Source organism: Loxodonta africana, chromosome 9 (assembly GCF_030014295.1).
Source record: "Loxodonta africana isolate mLoxAfr1 chromosome 9, mLoxAfr1.hap2, whole genome shotgun sequence".
Classification (NCBI taxonomy): Eukaryota; Metazoa; Chordata; class Mammalia; order Proboscidea; family Elephantidae; genus Loxodonta; species Loxodonta africana.
In genome coordinates this window covers 41,233,789-41,243,015 of record NC_087350.1, presented here as the reverse complement: position 1 = coordinate 41,243,015, position 9,227 = coordinate 41,233,789, and the positions used below count along the sequence as shown (strand labels likewise).

The following is a 9,227-nucleotide window of genomic DNA, read 5'->3' as shown; positions in this document are numbered from 1 at the left end:
TTCAACAGGGTAATACAATAAAAAGCCATGTAACTATAAAGAGAATGTAGTAAGTTAGACCTAGTCAGCACTATAATTCTTTCTTTCTGATTAATATTTTTAAATTATCTTTAGCTGAAGCAAGAAAGATAAGTCATTAATATGACCCTGAAGTCTAAACAAAAGCTTATTGTTTTGGAGTATATTCATTTGTTTCTAATGCCCATGTCAGTTTTTAAAGAATGGTTTTGTAAAATAGTTTAACTACTTAAAATACTAACCTCACAATCTGCCACTCCACCATCTTTAGTTAAAATATTGAGCTTAACTAGACCTTCTCATTGTCTTATCTAGCCTGTAATGAAATTTGCTAATGATGGTGTATTTATAGTGTCTGTGGAAAAGGTCTTCTTCTTTTGTGTATTGTCCTCTTTTAATTAATTTAGGATCCTTGAAAAAGAATTTAAGCCTAAAAGTCCTTCTGCTAGATTTATTATTCTTCTCTTAAAGTAACAATGTAACTCATATTTAAAGGCTCAAAAGAGCTTGCTTCAGCACCAAAGTAGTCTTTGTAAATCACCCAATTGAGAGATTTTTGGGAATGTGCTTGGATTCAGTCTTGCAACTTAATTGCACTAGAATGAGCCAGATTACCAAACCCACTGCCATGGAGTCAATTCCGACTCATAGTGACCCTATAGGACAGAGTAGAATTGCCTCATAGGGTTTCCATGGGGCTGCTGGTGGATTTGAACTGCTGATCTGTTGGTTAACAGCCGAGTTCTTAACTACTACATCACCAGGTGGTTGAGAGCTACAGCTGCTAACCAAAAGGTTGGCAGTTCAAACCCCCCAGCCACTCCTTGAAAACCCCATGGGGCAGTTCTACTCTGTTTTATAGCGACCCTATGAGTTGGAATCGACTTGACAACAACAGGTAATCTTTACAGAAGCAGGCTGCCATATCTTTCTCCCATGGAGTGGGTGGTGGGTTAGAACCGCCGACCTTTCAGTTAGCAGCCGAGCACTTTAACCACTGTGCCACCAGGTCTCCTTTGAGCAAGATTAGGAGACAAAAACAGGAGCTTAGACAAGAAAGGGAAAGATTGGTCCTCTTGCCCCTTTCCTGAGCTGCTGCCTCTCCTTAGTTGTTCTCAGATACCAGCAAGTCACCAGGACAAGAGACACAAGGTGTAATTGCATTGCAACTGGGGAGCAATGCTTTTTAACTCTTGAAGGCCATAACAAAGAAAACTAATAGTTATATATAAACTTTCTATTTTATCATTTAGAGAACTTTTGCTGTTGTTAATTGCCGTTGAGTTGGAACAAAATGTCACCCAGTCCTGCACCATTTTCACGATCTTTGATATGTTTGAGCCCATTGTTGACGCTATTGTGTCAATCCATCTCATGGAAGGTTTCCCTCGTTTTAGTTCACCCTCTAGTTTGTGACCTCGTGGTGCAACAGTAGCGAGTCTGACTCCAGATCAGAAGGTTTCATGTTCAAAGTCAAGCGAGTTGACTTTTGGAAACCCTGGTGGTGTGGTGATTAAGAGCTATGGCTGCGAACCAAAAGGGCAGCAGTTTGAATCCACCAGGCACTGCTTGGAAACCCTGTGGGGCAGTTCTACTCTGTCCTATAGGGTTGGTATAAGTCAGAATCGACTAGAAGGCAACGGGTCGATGGGTCTACTTTGCCAAATACATTCTTTTCTAGAAATCGGTCTTTCCTGATGATGTGTCCAAAGTAAGCAAAACAAAGTTTCACCATTCTTGCTTCTAAGGGGCATTCTGCTTGTATTTCTTCAAAGACTGATTTGTTCTCTGGTAGTCCACTGTATATTTTTCATCAACACCACAATTCATGTGCCTCAAATTTCCTTATACTTGATAATTCTTGCTTAATATACTGTCTTGTAGAAACAGATGGAATGTGGAAATCCATGTCATGGATTTACTTAAAAACAGTGAATTCAATGAGTTTTTCAACACCTCTGTGGGAAGCTATTATTTTTATCGTGAAGTCAAGGAAACTAATGAGCAGGGTGTTCAAGTTATTTTCTCAAAGTCAATTGGAGATCAAGGAATATTTGCCTCCAAACTTCCTGTGTTAATTATTATTCCATTGTTCACTTCTTGATTTATACATTTGTTAATAATCGGTTTTTCTTTAAAGCTGGATAAAATGAGTCTGAAGACTGCTTTTCAAAAGAAAACCAGCTTTTGATGTTTTTGTTGCCGATAAGCACATCCTTTATTCTTGGTTCCAGGCGCCTTAAGTCTTTCTTCATTGTCCAAGGACTGTTAGAGATGGGGAGACTTGAACACGCGTGAGCGTTAATCTTGATGCTCAAAATTCCAATACGCTGTGCTGACCATCGGCTGTAAGAGTGTCACTATGTTATCTAAACTCTTAGAGGTCCAAGTCCCAGCATTCAAATTTCAAAACGCTAGTGTAACCTGTCCATTCCTGAGTAGGGATTCTGGCACAAAAGGTGATATAAACATTGTTCTTTATTTCCTTTCTCCTTCTATATTATCCTCACGGTGAAACCATTGCCCTCTGATGATAAGCAAATGCCAAAGACCAGTGAAATAAATTCTCTGGCCAATTTCTATTTCATTTTGATTATCTAAACTATCAGTCAATTCAATTTTTAACAACACTCACTGTAGAGGGGGTGGAAGCAGTGGCGGTTCGGTGGTAGAAATCTTGCCTGCCATGAGGGAGACCAGGGTTCGATCCCTGATCAATGCACCCCAAGTGCAGCTACCAACCATCTATTAGTTAAGGCTAGTGTGCTGCTATTATGTTGGTCGGGTTTCAGCGGAGGTTTCAGACTAAGACAAACTAGGAAGACAGATCTGGCAATCTACTTCCGGTAATCAGCCAATGAAAATCTTATGATTCACAACACTCTGACACAACCAATGTGGAGATGGCGCAGGACTGGGCAGCGCTTTGTTCTATTGTGCATGGGGTTGCCATGAATGGGGAGCTGACTGTATGGCAGTTAACAACAACAGCTATAGTGGACATGTGCCACATTTGTATTGATCCGTCATCTTCCAAACAACTTTTCTAAATGTGAGGAAATGTCCATGTTATAGATTCTGACTCTCCAATACAGACCTCAGAAGTTAAATCCACAGCCTCCCTTTCAGCTAGAATAAAACCTCATGTGACCCAGGTTCTACCAATCATAGGCACCTATGCAAGATTTTAATTCCTAAGTGAGAAACAGCAGATATAATCTCTGTTCAATTCTTCCATTTTGTTGGCTCGGGTGGGGCCATTAACAGTTGCATCAAGTCCAGTGTATGGAGTCAAGTTCCCAGTGTCTAGAGCGACAGTGGTATTTCCTCATCAGGCCATTTCTGTGGCATGATTTTGGATGTTGTTACTGGAAGCTCAGCCACTAGCCTATTTATCCAGCCCTCCCAAATTCTCCATAAGCTCCTGAATATTTAGGCATTCCAAAAAAAGGAGATCTAACAGAATGTGGAAATTATCACACAGTATCATTAATATCATACACAAGTAAAATTTTGCTGAAGATCATTCAAAAGCAGTTGCAGCAGTACCTGAACAGGGAACTGCCAGAAATTCAAGCTGAATTCAGAAGAGGACATGGAATGAAGGATATCATGGCTGATGTCAGATGGATCTTGGCTGAAAGCACAGGCTACCAGAAAGACTTTTACCTGTGTTTTATTGACTATGCAAAGGCATTTGACTGTGTGGAACATAACAAATTATGGATAACATTGCAAAGAATGGGAATCCCAGAACACTTAATTGTGATCATAAGGAACCTGAATATAGACCAAGAGGCAATAGTTCAAACAGAACAAGCAGATACTGCATGGTTTAAAATCAAGAAAGGTGTCCATCAGGGTTGTATCATTTCACCATACCTATTTAATCTGTACACTGAGCAAATAATCCAAGAAACTGTGCTATGTGAAGAAGAACAGGGCATCAGGATTGGTGGAAGACTCATTAACAACCTGCGATATGCAGATGACGCTACCTTGCTTGCTGAAAGTGAAGACGACTTGAAGCACTTGCTGATGAAGATCAAAGACTACAGCCTTCAGTATGGATTACTCTTCTACATAAAGAAAACAAAAATCTTCACAACTGGACCAACAAGTAACACCATGATAAATGGAGAAAAGATTGACATTGTCAAGGACTTCATTTTGCTTGGATCTACAATCAATGCCCATGGAAGCAGCAGTTAGGAAACCAAATGACATATTGGCATTGAGCAAATCTGCTGCAGAAGACCTCTTTAAAGTGTTACAAAGCAAAGATGTCACTTTGAGACTAAGGTGTGCCTGATAGAAGCCATGGCGTTTTTGATCACCTCATAAGCATGTGAGAGCTGTGCAATGAATACGAAAGACTGAAGAAGAATCGGTGCCTTTGAATTATGGTGTTGGCAAAGAATATTGAATATACTGTGGAATGCTAAAAGAATGAACAAACCTGTCTTGGAAGAAGTACAGCCAAATGCTCCTTAGAAGTGAGAATGGCAAGACTTCTCACATACTTTGGACAAGTTATCAGTAGGGACCAGTCTCTGGAGAAGAACATCATTCTTTGTAAAGTGGAGGGTCAGCAAAAAAGAGGAAGACCCTCAAAAAGATGGATTGACACAGTGACTCAAGCATAACAATGATTGTGAGCTTGGCACAGGACCAGGCAGTGTTTCATTCTGTTATACACAGAGTTGCTATGAGTCGGAACTGACTCGAGGGCACCTGACAACAACAATAACAGGTATAGGGTAGGGCCCTGGTGGATCAACGGCTAAGCGTTTGGTTGCTAACCAAAAGGTCAGCAGTTTGAATCCATCAGCTGCTCCTTGGAAACATTATGGGACAGTTCCACTCGGTCCTAGAGGGTTGCTATAAGTCGAAATTGACTCGACAGCAATGGGTTTGGTTTTTGGCTTTTAGGTATAGGGCAGTGGTGCATCAGTGGTAGAATTCTCGCCTTCCATCCAGAAGACCTAGATTTGATTCCTGATCAATGCACCTCATATGCGGCCACCACCTGTCTGTCAGTGGAGGCTTGCGTGTTGCTGTGATGCTGAACACCTTTCAGGGGAGCTTTCAGGCTAAGACTTGAAAGAAAGACCTGGTGATCTATTCTGAAAATCAGCCAATGAAAACCCTATGGATGACAGTGGTCTGATCTGCAACTGCTCATGGAGATGGTGGAGGACTGGGCAGCATTTTGCATGGGGTTGCCATAAGTCAGGGATCAACTTGATGGCAGCTAACAACAGAGCTTTGACAAATTGTGAATCAAATAACCTAAAAGCCCTCTGCCTCCAAAAATCTAAGAATATTCTTTTAAACATATAGCTGAAACTGGAAGAAAAAAAAAGAGGAAAATCCTCAGGTGCCAGAAGCAAACATCCACTGGACACCAAAGCCCTGTGTCTTGAGATGAAAAGCAGCCACCATGGACACGTGGGGGTGTCATTCCTGGTAACACAGGTGAGCAGGTCCAGGTGAGATGAAGAGCTGGGATTGAGGTTCCCTTATAAGACAGGACCCTCAAAGGACAGTATCTTCAGTAACTAGTATGATGCACAGCATGATCCCAGAATCATGAATAGGAACTGATTTGCTTTTTGTCCATTTACTATTTTCAGTCATGCTTTGTTGAGTCTCTGTTGGCTGTTTATGACATCTTGGGAAAATTCCATAACTTTCTGGTCACTTGAATATGTAAAAAAGCCCAATCCAGTCTAGTTTAAAACTTCAGGTGCATATCTATTTGAATACTTACCTTCACTGTGCCCTATACCAACAGCGAGGCTTCAGGTGGGGGAGGGGAGCTTGGAATGGGGAAAAGACTTTGCCTCTACTTTTGCTGTTGCTCTTCTCTTCTTTCTCTAGTCTTCATTCTTTCAGTGTGTGGGCAGGAAGTAGGATGAAGAAAAGAAAGAATGTTCACTTAACTGGTACTATTGTAGTCAGCTAAATGCCTCTCTGTGGCATATCTGTCTAAATGTTGGCTCTCTGGTTTTGGACTTTTTTATATATGCAAGTGTCTTAGGCTGGGCTCTCTAGAGAAGCAAAACCAGTAAATCATATAAATATACAAAACAAAAGAACCCATTGCCGTCAAGTCGATTCTAACTCATAGCGACCTCATAGGACAGGTAGAACTGTCCCACAGTTTCCAAGGAGCACCTGGTGGATTCAAACTGCTGACCTTTTGGTTAGCAGCTACGGCACTTAACCACTATACCACCAGGGTTTTCTATAAATATATATAGAGATTTATATCAATAAAATGGTTCACGCGATTGTAGAGGCTGGAATGTCCCATGTCCGTGGATCAGGATAGAGGCTTCTCCTGATTCACATAGCTGCAGGGGCTGGTGAACTCAAGATCAGCAGGTCGGAGAGCAACGCTCTTGTTCGCAGGCTGTGAAGATTGATGAATCCCTAGATGGGCAGATAAACTGCTAGCTCAAATCCCAAGAACTGGGGGCCAGAAAAACAGGGGGCAGCTGTAGGACCCAGAGATGGCAAAAGCCAGAATGCCCACTTACATTCCAATGCACTCCACACACTCAAGGAAACTCCTTTTCAACTGATTGGCTACTCACAGCAGATCCCATCATAGGGGTGACCACTTATAAACACTGAGAATCATGGCCCAGCCAATTTGATATACTATCTAACCATCACAGCAAGTGGCTGGAAATTTATGTGCTCTGCACAATATATCATTAAAAGATAGGCAAGGGAGATTAAAGAAAGCACGGCTGAAGACAGTAAATGGACAAAACTCAAATTGGTTCGCATCATGCTCCTCTGAGTTCAGGCGGTCTAACATACTAGTCACTGAAGGTGCAGCTTATTGAGGGTCTTGGTCTTACATTGCGTCTTTGTCCCAACTCTTCACATTATCTGGTCCCATCTCCTGACCTGGGAGACCCACTCAGCCTTTGCCTTTACTACCCCGCCCCCTTGGTTTTGCCCACCCTAGTGGAACACCCCACAGACTCTAGCTACTGGAGTCCCCTTGCTTGATGGTTCATCCTTTTGAGTGGATGCTATCAAAACAGCTCAAGCCTAGCTGCCTGTGGACCCACAGGAGACTTACACATCTTTGCCCCACCCAATAGTGAGAGTATAAACAGCTACATATTTGTCCTGTCATCTTTTTCCATTTCTTTTTTTCCCCTGTCCAGATCAACAAGTACATTGTCTAAACAGATACCAAACTAAGGAATAAGATGTCGATAAGACACTATAGATCACTGACAGTGATATTTGGAGCCCTTTTCACTTTGGGGGGATTTAGAAAAAAGTAGTTTCCCTTTTTCTCCACGGTACTCATCTTTCACCAGCAGCACACATCTATCACAGTTCTCCTTTCTCTAATCTTCTCTTATATAGACGAGGGGTGGAAGGGAGGGTGGGGCAGAGGCTAAGATGATGATTAGGGGTAACAGAGTGCATTTGACCACTTCTTAATAAATTTTGGAGGAATTTCTTGGCCCCAGTTTGTTTCGTTTCTCTTTCAAGTTTGGGACATTTCACACCTCTTTTACCTCTGGCCAATGGATTATGTCCCACTCAGCATTCTATTACACCCGGTTCTAGTTTTTGTTCCTGAGAGTTCTGAATTCTACATTGGAGAGGCAGAAACTATAACATTACCCCATTGGTCTTCTTTCAGAATTTTTTTATCTTTGTACATCATCCAAAGGCTGTTCTTGTGTCTCCAGTGATTTATCCTATTGGTATATTTTTGTGTCCAGGGATATTAACCAGCCCAGCATACAGCTTTCGCAGTGTACACTGATTTTTGTTTCTTTTGAAGTAAATATAACCTCAAGATTTTATTGTCTTGATAATAAAACAGATGAAACTTAGAACTGGATCACTTTGCCCTTTCTCTTCTTGTCTCCTCCCAGTTCAAAATGCTTGCATGTCTTGGTAGCCAGCATTCTCTTAGCTCTGCTGTTGGGGTCAACACATTTAAGCCTTAACACAATCTTCTTTGTAGTTTTAGCCTTCTTCTGGAAAATTGTCTTGCCTGCCCACCATATCCACTTTGTTTCCTGTCATAACCTCACTTTGCCTGGGCATAAAGAGAATCTTTGTCCTTCTTGTACTGTGTCACTTTGTGTGGTTGGTGCTTGCCACACTTCTTACAGTAAGTCCAGCTGGTTTTAGGAACATTTACCATGTTTGCCGGAATGCTATTGGCATGAAAAGTACACACTGATTTTTAAAGGGTCTCCAATGAGCTCCCCCAAATTTTCACTTGCATGGTTGGAAACCCTAGATAAACCATAGAACACCAAAGATAAGGAGTAAATCTTAAAAGTGACCAGAGAATAAAGCTAGATTACCTGCACAAGAGCAAATATCAGTGTGTCAATATACCTCTTGACAGCATCAACAGAAGCCAAAAGATAATGCGATAATTATTCCTCCCAATGGAAGATGGAGCTTTAATTTTTTTTCCTTCCCTCTGCATCCACTATGAATATGTGTACTTCCCAGATCCCCATTCTTTTAATAGTGTAATAGTATAGATCAATCATCAATATTTGCATTACTATCAATGTAAGTATGACTTGCTTTTGCTGTCTGAAAGCTTCTGAGGGCTTCTTATTTGTCCCTATTGTTCTGATATTTCATGATGATATGTCTTGGTGTGGGTCTATTTTCATCCACTGTGCTGAGCACTTAATGAGCCTTTTAATCTGGACACTCATGTATTTGAGTTCAGGAATTTCCTTAAATTATTTCTTTGAGATTCTATAGAGGAATTCTAATCAAAAAAGGGAAAAATGTGAAATAGAATTTCAAATCCTCACCGAATCCAGACTTTGTAGGGCCACTGAAGCTGGATGACCTCCCAAAACTATTGCCCTGAGGAAATTTTAAAACCTTAAACTGAGATCATCCCCTGAAGTAATCTTTCAACCAATTGTTTAGCTTAATTAGAAAAGAACATCTGCATTGAGCATTGTATTATTTTAAAGAATTGCCTATATGAGATCAAACTGAGAACAGCAACTCAAAAGTTTAGATGAGGAAACTAACGGGGCAGTGAGTTTGTGTTGACAGCAGTGAAACAATTCAGAAAAGGATAACAAGAAAGGTGGCACAATGTGAAGAATATAACCAATGTCATTGAATTGCACATGCAGAAATTGTTGAATTAATTTTTTTCTTTTTTTTTTTTTTTACTG

General features: G+C 40.9%; 1 pseudogene; it reads right to left on the bottom strand.

The window, feature by feature from the left end:
- Positions 1–7,892: 7,892 nt before the first annotated feature.
- LOC111749868 (large ribosomal subunit protein eL42-like) lies at positions 7,893–8,484 on the bottom strand (annotated as a pseudogene).
- Between the last annotated feature and the right edge of the window lie 743 nt (positions 8,485–9,227).